This window comes from Lissotriton vulgaris, chromosome 10 (assembly GCF_964263255.1).
Source record: "Lissotriton vulgaris chromosome 10, aLisVul1.2, whole genome shotgun sequence".
NCBI classification, from domain to species: domain Eukaryota; kingdom Metazoa; phylum Chordata; class Amphibia; order Caudata; family Salamandridae; genus Lissotriton; species Lissotriton vulgaris.
In genome coordinates, this window is record NC_141698.1 from 151,425,646 (window position 1) to 151,444,914 (window position 19,269).

The window sequence follows — 19,269 nt, forward strand, 5'->3', positions numbered from 1 at the left end:
TACAGTGATTACCAGTGGTAACTGGTTGTACGTTTATGATCTGTTTTACTTTTACTAAGTTTGCTTTGTGATGGTTCTGTCAGTGGTCCAGTGGACCCTGTCAGGTGTATATAATTCCTTGTAGATATGACCCAGTGCCAGGTGGCACCATGTGCATTATGTGTTTACTATTCTAATGTATTTTGAGAATACAAAGCCTAATTTTGATATAACCTTGTGTGGAGTTCCTTTTGTAGTGTGCCTGGGATGTTGTTGCTGTGTGCGTGGGCAAATGCTTTACAAATGGCATCCGGGATAAGCCTGACTGCTCGTGCCAAGCTACCAAGGGGGTGAGCAGAGGTTATCTTTGGCGTGTAACTCACTTGCCCTGACTAGAGTGGTGGTCTCAGCCTGGCTTTGACGCAAGATTTAGCCAACTAGAGATCCCATTTCTAACAGGGCATGATCAGCAAAGTCTTGTAAGTGAAGCCTACAAAGAACAGTGATTTATAAATGGGCAAAGCCAAAGTCCGGAAGTACAAGAAACAGGAAACTGGAACTCTGGGTCAATTTGGGATCTGTTTTTTAGAACTACGCAACTAACACTTAAAGCTTTAACATATCGGTCCAATAAAATGGAGGTGCAAATAGATCTTTTGAGTGCCGTAGCATCCTCAGTAGCTGGAATTGACTAAAAGATAGAAACATTAATCCACCTAGTAATAAGGGCACAATCTCAACCAATATCGTCTCATGCAGAGTGCAATTGTGCCCCATTAATTAATAAACTGGCCACAATTACTGAAGTTTTAAAAACACTAATTGATGATGTGAGGGGAAATGTATTGATTGTTGGAAATAAAGCCAGCCAGAGCAATTGCTTTCCTAAAGACATGACGACAAGTAATGATAATACTGCAGTTAAGGAAAGTTTAAAAGATCAAACAGCAGATAAAACAAATGATTAAGCAGTGGAAATTCTTGTCACAATCAACATCTTTAAAGACATCACCAGAAGTTCATTTATCAAAAAGACAGAGGAAAAAAAACGGAAAGCTATTAATAAAGTCTCAAAAGTAACAAAACATTTAATTATCTCGGATAATAAATATAGGAAATAAGCGCGAACAAACACCAAACCAGGAACAAGATGTCAAAGAAATGTGACCACAAAATATTTCTACCCTTTGATTAATAAACAATTGACAGAAGTACATACAGTCATAAAAAACAAAGTCATTAATGAGTCAATAGATAACACGAAACAGGTAGATCAGGAAAAAAAATCAGCTTTCAGGTATGTCGTATGCAGAAGTAAGTAAAGAAACAGTGAAAAGTAAACTAGCGTAATCACAAAAGACAAGAGCAAAAAGAGAGAGCATTAGAGTGGCTCATGAGAGTACAGAATCGCCAGAAAATCGGAAGGATAGTAATACTCCACAAGATCAGGGAATTGAGGGAAAAATTCACTTAAACAACAAATATGCTCTCAGGAGTTATGTAAACAAACTGGTAAGTAAATTGGCCTCAAACAAGAAAAAGACGCAACTCCTCTACAACAAACTAAGATAAAAAATCATGGTCCAAAAGGGGGACCAATACAGGTAATTTGTATACCAGTATACAAATCTAGAGGTAACAACGATATCTTGAATCAAGGAAACATCTTAAAATTGTGCAAAGCAGTACCTTCACTGGAAATAATTAGAAGTACTGACATAGAATCAATTGAATTCCTAGCAAGTAATAACAGCAATCAAAAACCGACATTGGTAACCTGGACAACACCTACCAGATTCTTTTAGGAGAGTGACTTTTCCTGAACGACCCATTCACCAGGAGTGCGCATGCGCAGGCTCCCGCGCATGTGCAGTTCCAAGAAGACGGCTAGCTGGACAAGGAAGATGACCCCACGATAAGGTACGTTCTTATTTAAATCTTATTTTAGGCTTAAATTCATTTGATATTGGGGGCGGGGGCGGGAGGCGGGTGGGAGGCAGGCGGGCGGGCAACGGGTGGGCGTCACGTAACGGAAATATGTAGGGAGGCAAGGCGATTGGTTTAACCTCCGTGCCTCTCCGCCTAAGTCCGTTATGCGACTTGCGCCCACCGCTAGTCCTCAGTTTGTCTGATCTTTGTCGTCTGTTACATGTTCAATGAACAGAATATGAAGATAAAAAAATAACCCCTTAACCAAGCTTCAAATTCCCATTTTATTGAATATAAGTCACCCCTAAGGTATGCCGTAAGCAGCCCATAGTGCAGGTTATGTTGTAACTAAAAGGTTGGGAAGTCACTTTTAAGGTTTACATGTCATTGTAGTGAAAAACCTCAAAATTAATTTTTCACTGCTGTGAGTCTACCTCTACCATAGGATAGCATTGGATTGCCTTATTGTAATTAATAAGCTCTAACTTTTGATTGGGAACATGTAGAGATTATACGTTTGGTGTCTAAGAAATTATAATTTAATATCATCTTTATTGGTAAAGTCGGATTTTAAGTAAAAAATTTGAGAAAATGTCACTTTGGCATTTTCTTTCTCTAGACATTTTGTACCTGCAGCCTGTTCCTGGGTCACATGACTGGGTGTAGTTGTCAGTTGGACTTTGTTTATTCTACCCAGACAGCCACACAATAGAGGGATTAGATGTGCCTGGTTGGGTCATAACTAGCAGGATAAGGGGGATGATCTGGACGCAGCCTCACTTGCAAATCAATGGGCTGTGCACTGCCTTCACACAAAGGACTTGCCACCACTTCATTGTTCAGGCAGCCAGACTGGACCCTAGGCATGGGAGGAAAGAAATTCAAAATATTTCAAAGGAAATTCTCTAGAAACTTTTCCTACTTCAATGAAGGCCCCAGGTATAAAAATAAGACCTTCAGACCCACTCTTCAGTTCACTTTCTGGACCTTTGAAAGTACTCTCAAGGAATGCCTGCTGCTGTGGCCTGCTGTGCACTTCAGAACTGCTTTCCTAAACCTGGAAAGACTGCCCTGCTGCCTAAAGCCTACCTTGAATCCTCAGAGGCCTAGCCTGCTGCTTGAGCCCTGTTCCAGTGGTTGAACCAAGGACTACCATTGTGACCCCATGGCTAGTTAGCTGGCCTCCTGATCAGAACCTCAGGGACAGAAAAGGCTCAAACCATCTTGAACCCGCACCCGGACTCAGCCTAAGTGAGTCCCAAGTTGTGCTAAAGGTGCCCAGATAGTCAAACTCCAAAATCTGGGACATAAACATTTTTGGGCTGAAAGCTGCTCTGAGAACAGAGAGGAGACTGGGCCTAATTCACTTCTTGCATCCAACTTGCGCTACTTCGTGGTCAGTCCTATTTTTGTACTTTGACCCATTCTCTCCCGACTAGATGTCCATGATTGGTACTTTGATCTTTAAGTCACTAGTTTGCACCTCAAACTTTAAAAATGAATAACTCCGGTTCTACGGAATGTTTTCTTTGTCGTTTTGATGTCAAATAATTTATTACCATTTATTCTATTTTTCTAAACTGGGGGGCATTTCTTTGTGCTGTGTTTTCACTTATTTACTGTTTGTATGCTTCATAAATACTTCACACATTGCATCTAAGTTAAACCTAGCTGCTTTTTTGCGGCTCTTGCTTGAGGTAGGTTAACACCCCACTCAACCAACAACCTTATTTCTCACATGTATGTATTTCTGCATGATGCCATTTGGAAAATATTAGACTGGCAAGAACTTAAAAAAGATACATTTGTGAGGTTTCCAAAGTTTCCACACAATTTGATGAAATGTATGAAGGTACAGGCTCACTATTCTCAACTCCTTTCAACTACACAACAATACAGATACCCAGTGTTGCATGTTACTGTAACATACCTCAATTTGAGATTGAAAGCAATATGTATTAGAGGAAGGTAGCCACATTATTTTGTAGAGCAGTGTTTCCCACTTCCACCTTTAACATCTTCCCTGCCATAGATGTTGCTAATTGAAGGGAGGACCCACCTTGGAGACATGCATACTTGCACCAGCCTTAGGATCTTTAGTACATTTAAAAATATATACAAATATATAGTTGTTCCACAAATTATATGCATTTTAGAAAATAGACCAAAGAAGTTTCCACTCTTCCATTGGGAATTCTTGCTCCATTCCTCAATTCCAAAACCTGATTTTCTGTGCCTTTCTGGAGATGGCAATGCTCTGCCACATGGCAGAGTCATGTCAGTGTTGGTGATCATGATTTTCCTTTTTAGTTCTACCTGATCTCCACTGTGTATCACGATACAGAGATGGAGCCACAGATATGGAAGATGCAATAACTGAAAACAATCACCTGCAGGAGGCATTGTAATGAGCATATCACAAAACTGATGGGATCATTCAGATTGTGGAGGGGGAATCTTGGCGCACTTTGTTAATTTTTGTTGTTGAGATTTTGTGCTATTATATTGAGACTCCAAATAAACCTCAATAAATACAATAACATAAATATACAGATAGGACTCAGCAGTGAAAGGAACCTAAGTGGTAGATTGTGCCCCTTTTTATGGGTGCCTGAGTCCTGCTTCTCCAGTGGCACCAGCAATTCTTCTGAGATAGTTTTTCGTATGTTTCAATCCTGCTGATGCTGCTGTAGTTCTTAATTTGTGTTCCTATTGTGGAATGGCCGAAGCTAGCATTTAGGGGCAAGGGAAAATCTGTAGTCCCAGAAAATCTAAGATCCATGACTTGTTCAAAGCCCAGCGTGAGAAGTTCTCCATTGTATGGGGGTCAGTTGACAGGTAGTGGATTGGTTACTTTGAGAATATCAGCCAACTGAAAAATTACAGGCTTTCAGTGCTCTGCACTGTAGTTTGCGTTCTTGGCTTCTGTATAGCCACCTTGGGAAGCATCTTAGTAACACTTTCAGTGCCAAAGTGCATGTAGAATTCTGTGTCAGGGCAATTCGTGTTGCTGCTTCAAGGACACGCACACCTGGAGTCAACACTAGGGATGTTATCATTTTCCAGTATATATAAACTCACTGTAATGGTGTAAGAAAGTCATCATTTTGTCCTGATAATCAGCATTTTTTTGTCAGGTTCGCGTAGCAGCGCCTACCTGATCATTAAACTACATGCCCCATAATGCCCTGCGTGGTTCCTTGTCTTATAAATTGGGGCGGGCTCGGGAGTCTTTGTGCGTGATTTTGAACTGTCTGTTTCCGGAGCTTCCCGCTGATGAAGGAAGAACTCTTTGCTGCGCCCTGCACCCTTTTGGTTTTCACGGAGAAACCCTGGTTACGTGCCTGGTTACTGCTCTGGGTTCCCCGAGCGCGGTGCTTGCCTAGCACCTTTCCTCTAGACCTTTGCTTCCGGGTCTTTGCTCTTCTTCGGTTTGCCGAGTCGGCTGGTGAGCAGGCTGTTCACCGGCCGCAACATGGAGCTGCTGTGCCGAGGACTATTAATACATCGTAAGCGTGAGTAATAACGCTGAGCTTCTGAGAACTATTGACTCCTATTAACGTTTGAGGTTTCTTTCTTTTTGCCACTTGGAAACATTTTCTTTGTTTGTTTAGAGAGCGGAACGCCGTGGCTTTGCTGCGCGTTACCGCTACGAAGTCCCGCTTTGCCGGGAAGAGTTTGGAGGTAACATGTATAAGTGCCAAAGCGGAAAGTGGTAGAAGGATCTACACTTTACCGTGTTTGGAGACTGGTTTCTAGTTTGTTTATATTTACTCTGCTAGAAGACTCGTAACTGAACTTTGCAGCGGAAGATAGTAGTAGGAGGCTACATCTTACTGTTTGTTTTCCATTAACTTTGATGTTTTCGGTTTGGGTGAAGGAACCCATTTCTACAAATTTTGGAATTAAATATTCACGGAAAGAGTTGGAGGAGGATTTCTCTTTCATTCCTGGGAATAGAGTTACAGAGCATCTTCACTGTATGAACACAATACTAGGGGGTGCGTTATAGTTCCCATTTAATGTTCTTTCTTTTAGCATTGCGCACACATGTATGAATCTGAGGATTAACTTGTTTTTTCTGTCATCAGGGATCAGGATCATATGTGTGTATATACCTACTGCAGCGGGAGGGCACCTTTGGATGTTCTGAACCAGGTGATTAGAGAGGCATTAGCGAGAATGAAATGAGAGTAGCATTTCATATTGTGAAGTTAACCGCAGTGTGTTTTTTCTTTCAGCTATCCCTTCCCTGCTGTTCCCTTCCGTCCCTCCCTGTTTTCTTTATTTCCCTCGCCTGATCACTCGAACACCCTGTGAAATACGTTATCAGGGTGTTGGGGAGCTCAGGAGGTTGAGCCAGCATTGCTGTGATTGGACCCTGCGAAGTGAATCGTTACATTTTTGGCTGATGCTGGTGGTTACTGGCTCTGTAATTGCATTGAGCTTTGCTAACAAGGTCCAGGGCCAGTTCTCTATCCTCTAAAGGTTTATGGTAGTTGGAATCATTCTAATTGGCAAAGACAACCTACCTGTGAGTCGCTAGTATGTGGTAGTGCAGCTAGGTTTAGAGACCCCAGTGGGCCTAATGCACTTAAGTATGCACTGCAGTTGTGTCTGGTACCATTTAAAAGACAGAACTGCCCTGGAGGCTGGTTTTAAAATACAACAATGTACATATTAGTCTTTGGAATTAAAAGTACTTCAAAAGACCAAAACCACCTTTTTATAACTTATTAGTGATCCCTAAGGTCTGCCCTAGGTGTCCCAAGGGTAGGGTGCATTGTTATAGAAATCAGGGACTAAAATAAAAGATGTTTTATGAGTACGGTCAGAGTCATTTATCCCTGTTGTAGTACTGCTAGCCCTGTGCTAACATGGTGAAGGCTTTATTAAAATTATTACAGTCTATCTTTGCATTGGAACCAGCTAGAAATACCATTCAAAGTATAACATTAACGGTCACAATAAATCCAACAACTTGCCAAAGTTGGATTTAATTTAACTACTGCAGGAAAGTCCCTTACTTTCCTGATCTCCAGGCAGATGGGAGCCACTCTAATTAGATTAGGAGAGGGTCTGAAAAGGAAGTGTAGTCTGTTCATACATATCCACGCTTCTGGACTGTGTTACCAGACAGAAACCAAGGAGAGAATTTCTCAATTTGATTTTTGTAAAAACAGTGCATTCTCGGTAAAAAATATATCACACTTCACAGGAAGTGGTTAGAGCAGATGGAGGTAGCTTTATCCCTATAGGCCAGCTCAGAATGGAGGATTAATATGAGAGAGCTGCAGGAGAAGAAAGACTGCCCTGGTGGACGCTTAGACTGTGCCACAGAAGGCTTGCACTCCGAAGGATTGTACCTGCTGCATTCACAAGGCTCCACAAAGAAAGCTCTGTCCCTGAGTCAAAGGAAAAGAAGTGGATTCACCGATCAGCAACAGGTACATCAGAGCTGGAAGAAGTCACATGAAAAGCCAAAGAGAGGAACACCCCCAGTTGGAATTTTCCTGGACTGTGCAGCTACATCGTGGGAAATTGAGTCCTAACACACAAGAAGCAATCCAGTGTCTATAAACCCTTGGCCTGAGCTAGTGGACACTAATTTTCCCCAAAGGAACTCAGAACCAACAAGATATCAAAGTTTGGAAACTTTCCACAAATGTGTGCATAAAAGCTCCAGGAAGAGACCGACTTGAGGTTAAGATTCAAGCTACCACCGTCAAATAGCAAATCAGCCTGATGGCACTGGTTTGTCCTAGTGAAAGCTCTGGAGCTCCTCACCGTCAGTGTCAAGAACAAAGCCTTCCAGAGATTCACTGAGGAATCATGCTACAGCAGGCCACCGTCATCCAATTAAATATCGGATCAAGGAACCCGAGGACTCATCGCTGAGAGAAAAGCTCCAAGAAAAAGACTAAGTCCGAAGGTAACATTCGGCAGAGGCCTAGCCCTCACCTATATATCACAGTCAGACTAAAATGTTGACTTTGTGCCGGTCCAGTGGGATCAGACCGAGTGGTTCTTCAAGCTTTTTGGAGCAAGAATGCACAATTTTTGATTTAATCTTCAGAAATTCATGTCTCCGATAACCTACATTGGATAGTTGTCATTTTAGTGTTGTTTTGAAGAAAAAAATATTCTCTATTTTTTAAATAGGTGTTGGATTGTTATTGTTTTGCGCTTTTTATGTATCCACTCTTTTGGTGGTTAAATGCTTTACATGTCCCTGTCTCCTAAATCAAGCTTGACTACTCATTTGCTAAGCTACCAAGCATTGAGAAAAAAAATTGACTTAAGCTTGGCTGGATCTATTTGTGATTGTGGTGATATTACTAGCTGAGGGGGAATACCCCTACCTACTAATAACCCTCTTCCCTACAAATGGCACTAAAATCAGAAATTAAAGAATGTAGCTCAATGACACACCTTATCTAGACTCTAGAGCAACTGTAACAACCATAGATTCAGACATTTAATGCTGTAGTGCACATATTAGATTCCAAGTTATTACCCCAGTACAGTGAAGTTGACTTGAGAAAAACAGTGTTTACTGTCTCACAGAGCGCTTGTTACATTGACTTTGCATAGGGAAATGACTGTTAACATTCACAAGCCCTGTTCACTGAGATGTTACCTTACTGCACGGACGTAAACATTTGCATTCTGAGTTTGGTTACTGTAGCATTCTTACCTTATTGTTCTAATAGAATTGTTATGGTACATTCAGGCTTCAACGTTCTGTATGTGGGACTGAAGTAGCAGTTATGATTAAGCATCTGTTGGAGGTGGTTGTTTAAGCTGTCTCTCTCTTCAATAAACTATCTACAATCAATCTCCCTGCTTATTTGAAATACATCATAATTTTGGCGACAACCGGGATTGAGAAGATTGAAGAAAGAACCCACTTATTCTTTAAAGATTTTTTTTATTGTGCGTTGGAGATACTAAATGCAAGGGTTTTCCTAGTGATATTATTAGTATCAATGGGGAAGAAATACCAATGCTTATTGATTCTTGTGCCTGGTATACTATCATAGGTAAAAATGTTTTTAACAGATATTGGGCTACAATGGAATTGTTACCACCTGATGTACATCATTGTGGCTACTCAGGAAAAAAATTGACCTTGAGAGGTACATGTGGGCTGATATTAAATTCAAAGACAGAGCAACTAGAGGCAAAGTGTATATTGCTACTAAAGGTGCATCATTTCTGTGTTGGCCTCATCAACACGATTTAGGCATTAAACTTGATCCTAATGCTTCCCCACCAGTGTATGTGGTACCACCTGAAAATGATTTTATCTTTCAAATGAAGAACAGATTTCCATCTATTTTCACTGATGATTTGGGAGTTTTTGTTAATTTTAAACACCGCATTATTCTTAAAGAATCAGCTATTCCCATTCGACATAAGGTCAGAAACGTACTTTTGGCATATCGTGACAAATTAAAAGTGATTTTGTCTGATCTTGTTGCTAAGAAAATTATTGAACCCATTGAATCATCGCCATGGGTTTTGCCAGTAGTTTTATCGCTTAAGAGCAATGGCGAACTTCATTTATGTGTAGACCTTCGTAGTTTAAACAAGGAGATCTGGATTGATAGGCATCCCTTACCTCATATTCATGAGCTTATTTCCACCCTTTCAGGTGCTTGCGTATTTTCAATACTAGATCTAGCTAGCGCTTACCATCAGGTAGTTTTGCATGAGGAGTCAACATTTTTAACCACATTTATTACACCGGGAGGTATGTTCCAATTTTGCCGAATGCCTTTCGGTTTAGCCAGCGCGGCATCTGTATTTCAAAGACTCATGAAAGCAGTATTGGAGGGTTGCGAAGGAGCAATTGCCTTTCAGGACGACATCCTGATTTATGGGAAAAACTTTGAGGACCATGACAGAAATCTAGAAAAAGTTTTACATGTGTACAAAAAAAGGGTTAGTCATTAAAATTGTCCAAATGCAAGTTTAGACAGAGCAAGGTTGAATATCTTGGCCATGAGATTTCTTCTCAGGGTATTAAACCCAAACTTAATCATATTCAAAGCATATCAAAAGCACCAGCACCATCGAGTAAGGAACAATTAGTGTCATTTCTGGGTCTCACCGAATTTTATAGTAAATTTGTTCAAGATTATGCTTCAAAAGTACATCCTTTAAGAACTTTGTTAAAAAAAGATGTTAAATTTGTATGGAACAATGATCAACAATCTGCATTTGATTTATTGAAACAAGAAGTCATTAATGCTCCTTTTTTAAGACCATTTGAGTTGGGTAAAGAATGCATAGTATGTGTGGATGCAAGTAACGTAGGTTTGGGCTCTGTGTTAATGCAGAAGGACAAAGGTGAAGAATATGGGGTTTCGTATGCATCTAGGACCTTGCGGGGTGCTGAATACAACTATTCTACCATTGAGAAAGAATTGTTGGCGTGCACCTGGGCTTCTGAACATTTCAGACAATTTATTTGGGGAACAAAGTTTCGGCTAAGGACTGACCACAAGCCTTTGGTTAACATGTTGGCGGCTGGTGGTGGTAGGACCCTAACTGCGCGTTTAGCACGTTTAGCTGCAAAATTGCAAGAATTCCAGTGCATAGTTGAGTATGTTCCTGGTCGTTTGAATGTACATGCTGACTGCATGTCCAGGTTGCCTTTAGTCAATTCTATTAGTATTGACAATTTAAGAGGTGATTCAGATGTTGTTTTCAACATTGATGATGTTAACGGTTGTGGTATTGCAGAGTTGTCTAATGGTATTTCTGAGATCAATTGGAGAGAAGCAATGGGTAATGATACCAATTTATCTTTTGTAGTAGATTATTTACAACACGGTTGGCCTCAGGAAAGAAATTTGTCTGGGGACATTTTATCCTTTTATAAAGTGAAAGATGAACTTATGTTTGATCAGGGTTTCATAATCAGGGGTGACAAAATTGTTCCTCCTGTTGCATTGAGAGAAAAAATCATTTCCATGGCACATGAAGGCCATATGGGTATGTCTAGTACAAAGAGACGTATTTGTGAGTTCTACTGGTGGCCTAGAATTGATAAAATGGTTGATAAATGGGTCAGTTCGTGTTCTCCTTGTGCTAAAAGTGACAAAACTGTTAAACCATTGGCTGTGGATGTTTCCCCTATTGAGTTTGTCACATGTCCCTGGAAAAAGTTAGGGATTGATATTATTGGTCCTCTGGATTTGTCTACTCACAAGGATGTGTTTGCATTAGTATTGATTGATTACTTTTCGAAATGGCCAGAGCTAAAGATTGTTGACAAGGTTGGTTCTATTCAGGTGATTCAATTTTTAGATGAGGTTTTTTGCAGGGAAGGCATTCCGGCAGAAATTGTGTCGGACAATGGTCCGCAGTTTGTTAGTAAATAATTTGTGTCTTTTCTTGAAAGGTGTGGTATTGTGCACAAAAGGGTGTCAAATTACAACCCTCAGGCTAATGGTCAAACGGAACGTTTCAATAGGGTTGTTAAGGAATCCATCCAATTAGCTATTAAAAGTAATTTGGATTGGAGGAGAACTTTGCGTGCCACTTTATTGTCTTATCGAACCTCGCCTAATTCTGTTACGGGTTTATCTCCATTTGAGATGCTTAGAGGTAGGAAACCTGGTTCAAAGCTTCTTCCTTGGTGGATGAAAGTTAAGTTTCCTTGTGAGGCTTCATTTGACTCTTCCTAGTTAAGGGACAGGGTTTTGAAATACCAAGAAAAGATGAAAAGCAACTATTTATCATTAAACAACCGTGGTAGGAAGATCAAGGTTGGAGATTTTATGCGAGTTAAGTTTGGTAGGGCTATTGGCAACAAATGGAACAAGTGGTCTGATCCATGTAAAGTAACATAAATATTCTCCAAAGCAGTTAGAGTTGAGGGGGGTAAAGTATGAAATTTTAGAAGGGTTTCTTTATGTAAAGGTTTAAATTTGGAGGGGGACCTACATTTAGGTTCACCTACAACTAATAATGATTCAATAGTGAATCATTCTGATAGCAAATTAAAGAGTCCTGTCAAGAAAGATGATGTGTCGTACTCGGCCATGCTAGATACTTTTGGGTGTGAAAATCAAAATTTGGATTGTTCTGTTCCTGTGATTGATAATTCCACTCGAAATGATCCTACTAGAGTTGTTAACAATGAAAATGTGGACAATATTGTTATACAAAATACTGATATTACAGATCTAGTTTTAAGGAAAAGTGCCCGTGTTAAACATTTTCCAGTAAAGTTGCGTGATTACTTTCATTGAGTTTTTTTTTTGTCTTTTTGGTTTTGTTTATTTATTTTTTGTTTTTTTTGTTTTTACCTTATTGTTCTAATAGAATTGTTATGGTACATTCAGGCTTCAACGTTCTGTATGTGGGACTGAAGTAGCAGTTATCTGGCTTAATAAAACTCTATTGAAAAAGCATGGGGATTTTATGCTTTGGGAGCTCTCTTTTTTCTCTGCCCCTGCTTGACGGATCACACCACAGCTTTCGAGGAAGGGACTGAGGTAGATGAACGTTTTTTTTTTAAAGTTTTGTGGAAATTTGTCAAAGGGGGCCAAAATTATTAACAAACCAAAAAACGGTCTGTCTATGGAAAAGCAGGCCAAACTATAAATACCTAGTGGTGTTTGTGTGTGTGTGTGTGTATATATATATATATATATATATATATAACAACAAAACTCCTCCCAATGAAAGAAGCAGAAACCTCGGCGGGGGTGAAAAGGCAGCTCCGTTTAATGACAATAGAAAGGCGAATGCATTTCAGCCGGTGTGGCCTTCGTCAGCGCCTGCAGGAGATGTTTAAAGAGCCCCACGTTCTGCAGTTCAAATAAGCCCAACCGCACTAAGATAGGTGCAATGTCCACTCCGCCCCTCAGCTTCAATTAACTCAGTTCAGCGTGCCACAACACTCCTACACGTTTCGAACCGTAGCTGATCACGGATCATGGTGTGTAACTTTGGACTCCAATTGTTGAATGACATGGAGTCCAAAGTTAGACACCATGATCCATTATCAGGTACATGGATTCATGATCAATCTCGCTCGTGCGTGTCACGATTGCGAAAAGAAAGCGGCAGTGTCCTATAACTTAAGGAACGCTTTCAGAGTGGTAACAAAACTAACACCCCGCTGACATGCACGGCCCCAGCGCGTAGTTCAATTCGAGCTATAAAACCTGCGATAACTACAAGTTCCAGCATACCCCAGATAGTAAAAGCGGTATGCACCAGTATAAATATAGAAATCGAAATGGGACTATTCACAATTACTACTGTGAACAGGAACTACGGTTCGAAACGCGTAGGAGTGTTGTGGCACGTTTGAATAAAACAACTGCGTGAACATCCAAGAAGTGTGCAGCGACTTCATTCTTTTGTACTGAAATATATATATATATATTACCTACTGGCAGTCGCCAGTAGGTAGTTATAGTTAGGACCTATTATCCATAGGAAATCCGCAACATTCTATTTGGAATAACTTTGGCGCCGATTGACGAATCTTCGCAAAGTTTTCAAAACATTTGGCCAGCTCCGGTCCACTCCTATCCTGTAAGTTTCACGATGATTCATCAAGCGGGGGCCGAGAAAAAAGGGGGGTCTCAAAACGCGTTTTCCCAATGCAATTTCCTGTAGGACCTTTAGCCACAGCTACAGTCCGAATTGCTGAACGGAATTACACCAAATTTGGCAAAGAGGTAGCCCTGGCTCAGACTCGTGCCTTTTGCTTATTTGGTGTAAATCCGCTCAGTAGTTCCTGAGAAAATGACAGTTAAAACCATTTATATATTTATGGGTGCAGTGTATTCGCATACCTATCCGCGTACCCTAAGCGCAGCCTACGCGCACCCTGCCGTGCACGAGCTGTATTTTAATTGGCTGCCAACATTCCAAATCAGGAAGTGTTGGCAGCCATCATGTGCCTCGGTAGAACCCGCCACCCCACGGGACTTCTTGAATTGGGTGGGGGGGGCTCTCAGGCCCCCCCAGCCCTGGGACCGCAACCCCTGGGGCTTCGAATAAATGTGAGAGGGGGGCCGTTCGGCCCTCTCCTAGAGCCTTGTACAGGCCCTATGAACGGCCACCCCCCAGGGTCAGCTCCTGCAGTGTCCCAGGGTGCCCACCCCCGGGACACAGCTGTTTGCAATGGCAGGGTGAGAGCCTCATATCCCAAACCTGCTCTCACTTCAATGATGCAAAGCAGATTGCTTTTCCATATGTGGAGCAGCATGCTTGCTGCTCCCCATGTGGAAAAGCAATGCCGGCTCCCGCAGGAGGCGGGGAGCCGGCAGGACCGTGGGGGGATTGGGGACCCCCCATGGTCCCTAACGGTTAGGGCCAGCCCCGGCGGATAGGGTCCCCAAGGCTACCAGTGGTCCGGGAGGGCGGCAACGCGGCACCACTTCCCCATTAACAAAAAAATGTGTTTTTTTTTTAAAACAATGGCCGGCCCCAGGGGTAGGGATCCCTGGGGCCTTAAAGTGGCCTGAGGAGGGGGGCTATGCAGCCCCTTCCATAAAAATATAAAATTATTTGGCCATGCACCCGGAGATGGGGTCCCTGGGGCCTGGAATTGGCCCTGGTGGATAGTGTCACCAGGGCCCAAAAAACGTAAAATGAAGGGGGTCCACACAGCCCCCCTTTCAAAAATGTTTCTTTTTTAAAAAAAATACGCGACCATCCCTGGGCCCTGCCCCCTCACAAACACACTCTGCAAACGTTATATTTCTGCGACTCCTCTTTTTGATCATTACTGAATCCTTGGAGCAGATTAAATGAGTGAATGATTGTAAGGTAAGAATGATGGGCCCAGTTAGAAGAAAATAGTGGGTAGCTCCGTGGGTAAGGTGATGGTTTTATGAAGAATTTGTGGAGCCGCGCTGCCCCAGTAATACTTGTTAGCAGAGCATTGGTTGCTATAGTTTAACTAGGGTATATGAGGTGAAGAATAGAATATATAGAATTGTGATGTACAGAATTTTTGGACTAACATCTGTTCAGTTCGCATTGTGTTATATGTAGTCTGGAAAAGGCTTCCGGATAGTGTGGGAATATGCTCACTCTGTCTGGAGACAAAGGAAGTGTGGCAAGGGAAGTCGCAGATCACATAGTCTGTTTCAAAGTGGTGACATCGTCGTATGTTACAAGTTTAGGGACTTTTACGTGTAAAAGTGGTGAATGTATAGCGAGGGTAGCCTGTAAAATCTTGGGTTTTGAGTACAGGGATCATTGTGTATTCTGTCTTAAAACTCTACCTAAGAGAGTAATAAAGCTTAACCTAAGCGTGAGAGATGGGTAAGGTAGAGGGAAGTGCTACTTTATTGGCGAAAGTAAAAATTCTGTGGTAGAGAAGAGGTAAGCGCTGTCTACTGGAAATACAGAATTCTTGTATAATTGAGTAAACTATCCTTTTGGTTTTAGCAAAACAGATCAATGGAGTTGTTTTATGTAGTTACTAACTGATTTTGCTGTATAGAAGTGTAAATACAGTGTGCCGATAAATTTTGTAAAGGAGGGGTCAGTCGAAGCTGCAGAAGCCGGAGCAGGGCTGACGTCAAAAGTGTTGCGCTGGGATTGGTCCGCGTGATCAGGATAGAGTAAGGGCTGATTGGTGCATCAGCGAAAGCAGCGAAATATTTGGTTGAGCACTAATGAAACGTATCTTGTTCTAATTGGTGCGATAGTGTGAACCGCGCTGCGATAGGCTGGTGTTACAAAGCAGTTTACGGATGAGAGAGCGATCTTTTGAAAAGACAGATTTATAACAAAATGGAATTTTATTACGGAATGGAGAACGAGCAACCTTTGTGGTTCAAAAAATTGAAAAATGTATTAAAAAAGGACAAAGTAATTGAAACTAGAGAGGGAAAAATAATTCCTCCACCGAAAACTCCTGCATCATACATGATGACAAAATATGGCTACCATACATGTATATGGTTAGAGAATTGGGCAAGATATACCAGAAATCATGGTGCATTAGCTTTCCCAGAAGAAGGATCTTTTAGTCTTGCAATATCAAGAAACTTGAGAGACAAAATGATGAAGCATTGAGCCAAGACCTAGACCAACACAGTTTAAAGCTTTGGCTGAGTGGGAAGATGAAATGCATGATTTAGAGCAAGAAAGGTTCAGAGACTACCTAGGACCAAGGAATAGAGGTCGTAGATTTTGGAGAGAGACACATGAGACTAGAATGCGAAGATGGAGAGATGCTAACATGTGTGATGGGATGTATCCAGTTAGATTGGTAGATGAGGAAAAAGGGCGGAAATGTACAGAAAAGAGAAATAATATAGAAACAGGGAAAAGGAGTTATGAGGATTGTGGGTCTGAGGATGCAGTATTGGAAGAGAATCTAAATAGGAGACCACCGCTATATCAAGCAGGTTCTATGGGTACAACCCCAAGTGCTCCGCAGTTAGAGGATAGACTAGCAGAAACTCCTAAAAGATTCTCAAATTTTAGAGATCTCCCAGAAAGAGTAGAAATGAGATATGAACCAGATGTTCCATTAATTGTTGTGACAGATGCAAAACGTTGATAAATATGGATATAGTATGTCGCTGTATTTATGAAGTGCAAGAATTCACTGGTGGACAGACATGATACATATATGAGGAGAATGTGCCGGCGTAACCCTTACCCGGGCGGCAATTGAATTGCCGACATGAGTTGGTGATGAAGGAATTTATGCTAATAAATTCAGAGGCTGCCAGTAGGCAGACAATTTTGAGATCCATTAGCTGTTACGATCTGGGAAATATAGATTCAGGAACAAGGGGCATGATTGGGCGCAAGGTTTTTAAAAAAAACACGTTTTATATAAAAAAACACAATAGAACTTGAAAAGAACCATGTAGAACATTGTTTGTTGTATGTTCTCTGTGTTTTTCTTTGTGATATGTAGATCGATACAACGGCCAAGGGATAGTCAGGATGAAGGATTCGCATAAGGAGTCGACCCTGACTTGAGTACCTACTCGCAAGCTGGTATGAGAGACAATAGCTTAGCGAGGGTAATTATATATTTTTGAGGGCAAATAGGGTCCTGTACATTGTTATAGTTTGTGAACAATGTGGGCTGGAGACATTTGGTTTCTAACACAGTGTCGCACTTTTCCTTTGTTTCCCATTGACAGTTCCTCTAGAATGATGTGTCCAACTCTGGTGCTGTGACGATTTTTGTCTAGCCCTGAAGAATTTGCCATAGTTTGGACGCAAGGAAACATGTTGGCATGTGAAACAGGTATGCATAGATAGCAACCTGCACACATTTTTAATTTGACCGTTCACCCCTAGTGAATAATAAAATTATCGTGTGAAAGGTGTGTCTGTCAATTTTAATCATTCGTCGTTACTATTTCAGAGTGTAATTTGTTATCACTCTATTGCACCCACTTATTTTGTTTTGTTTGGACACTTGTTTTGGGACACTATTTTTGTTCCTTTATGAGATAAGGTGACTGCCAATGATGAGAACAGTGGGCTTATCTTGTGAGTACCTGCCAGTTACCCCTTCGGTGGTCCGCCCGTGAGGTGTCACTTTATCTCCATCACATTTTTTTACTTTGATCCAGTGTGTTATGCTTACAAAAAGAAGCTGGCCGTTGTATTAACTGGTGTGTCCAGACCAGTCATTTTTACTTCTAGAGGACTGTCAGTGGAAACAGAGATTTTAAACAATAGGCAAGAGAGTATTGCAGATGACCATAAGAAATAAAGAGGGTTTTGCTGTAGAAGCAATACAGGATATTGTGATTTATACACCACGCTGAGGAGGAAACCATAGCGTTTGATATACTCTATATTGCTTGCCTTAGAGATCAGGTTTTGTAGTTTTGTGAGTTCCATTAATTGGAACAAGATATACAGGGACACCTAAACAAGGAAATGGAATGGAAAATATGGGAAATAGAGTAGAGCAACAAGTTGAAGCACAACAGAGTACTGCTGAATATATACGTTCAACAAATTAATTAGCTGAATAGATACTGGAGCTTACTAAGAATATAGAAGCTGTAACTGTTCCGGTAACAATAGGTCCAGTAATCCCAGTGTTTGAAAACCAGAAAATAAAAGCCATCTTTAACTATTCCTATAAATCAGAGTTTACAAAAAGTAAAAAAAAAGGTTTATCAAGATTTGTCATAAATATAACGTACTAACCAAATGACACCACCAGAATTGACTTTTAATCAGAGTCTTCCGTATAAATTCCCAACAGGAGCAGAGTCCGATTCGGTAACTCCTGAGAAGAGTGTAGAGAAAATCAATTTAACACAAACTCCAGTAGGGCCAACAGAGCAAGAATTAAGCGATTGGATCAAGACCTTAAAACTGAAAAAGACAGAATCAAAATTGCTAGATGTAGCTAGGTTAAAAGTTGATATGGAAGAACTAATAATTGGAACAATTGGTACAGATAGATTGAAATATTATCAGGATGATGAGATCACGTTTATGTGTAAAAGTATTACGTTTAAGACAAAAAGCATGCATGAAAGGTTTGAAAGCCTAGCAAGTAAGATGGATGTGGATTTTACGAAATATAAAATTTTGCAAAAACCGTATAGAGTGTATTTTACTGACAAAGATATAGAAAATATAAATACAGCAGGAAGAATTACTCAAATAAAAGAATTAATTGTGTTATTGAGAAAATGGGGAGATATGGATAAGTGGAAAATTATTTGGACAAAGAAAAGAGAGGAAAGCAATTGCAAACCAACATTAGCATTACCAGTAAGAGAAGAAGTGGTAAAAGAATTTCCTATGAGAGAAATACCTGGAGGAGGATATGTACATGTACCTTGGAGCAAACAAGACTTTTATCATTCACAAATGATTTTCCCCGATTGAGAGAGAAACCAGTAGAGTGGTATAGACAAGTAGATCGATTTGTGAAGGTTTCAAAAGTTTTAGATGGGTTGTTTGACATAGTAGTACCAGCAGATTTATGGTCAGAGTGTAAGATTACAGTGGATTGGCACAAAGAGGAATATCCACGAGATAAAGTGACAGGTGCTTCTGGACCTGAAGTGATGCGAAAATATGAACAAGTTATAGTGTTTTTGAAATAAAATTCCACCAAAAGTAACAGAGTGGGTAAAAATAGACAGAACAATACAGGAGGCCAAAGAGTCAGTTCATGCATTTTATGAAATACTGTTATTGGTATTTAAACAGTACAGTGGATATGAGGGATTGAATAAAAAAGATACAAGTCATTTTGTATATCGCTTTGTGTTTGGATTGAGACCAGAGATAGGGGATATGATTAAACATAATTTAATGGGATGGCAGTCATGTTCCGTGGACGAAGTCCTGAGACATGCAAAATATTGTAGT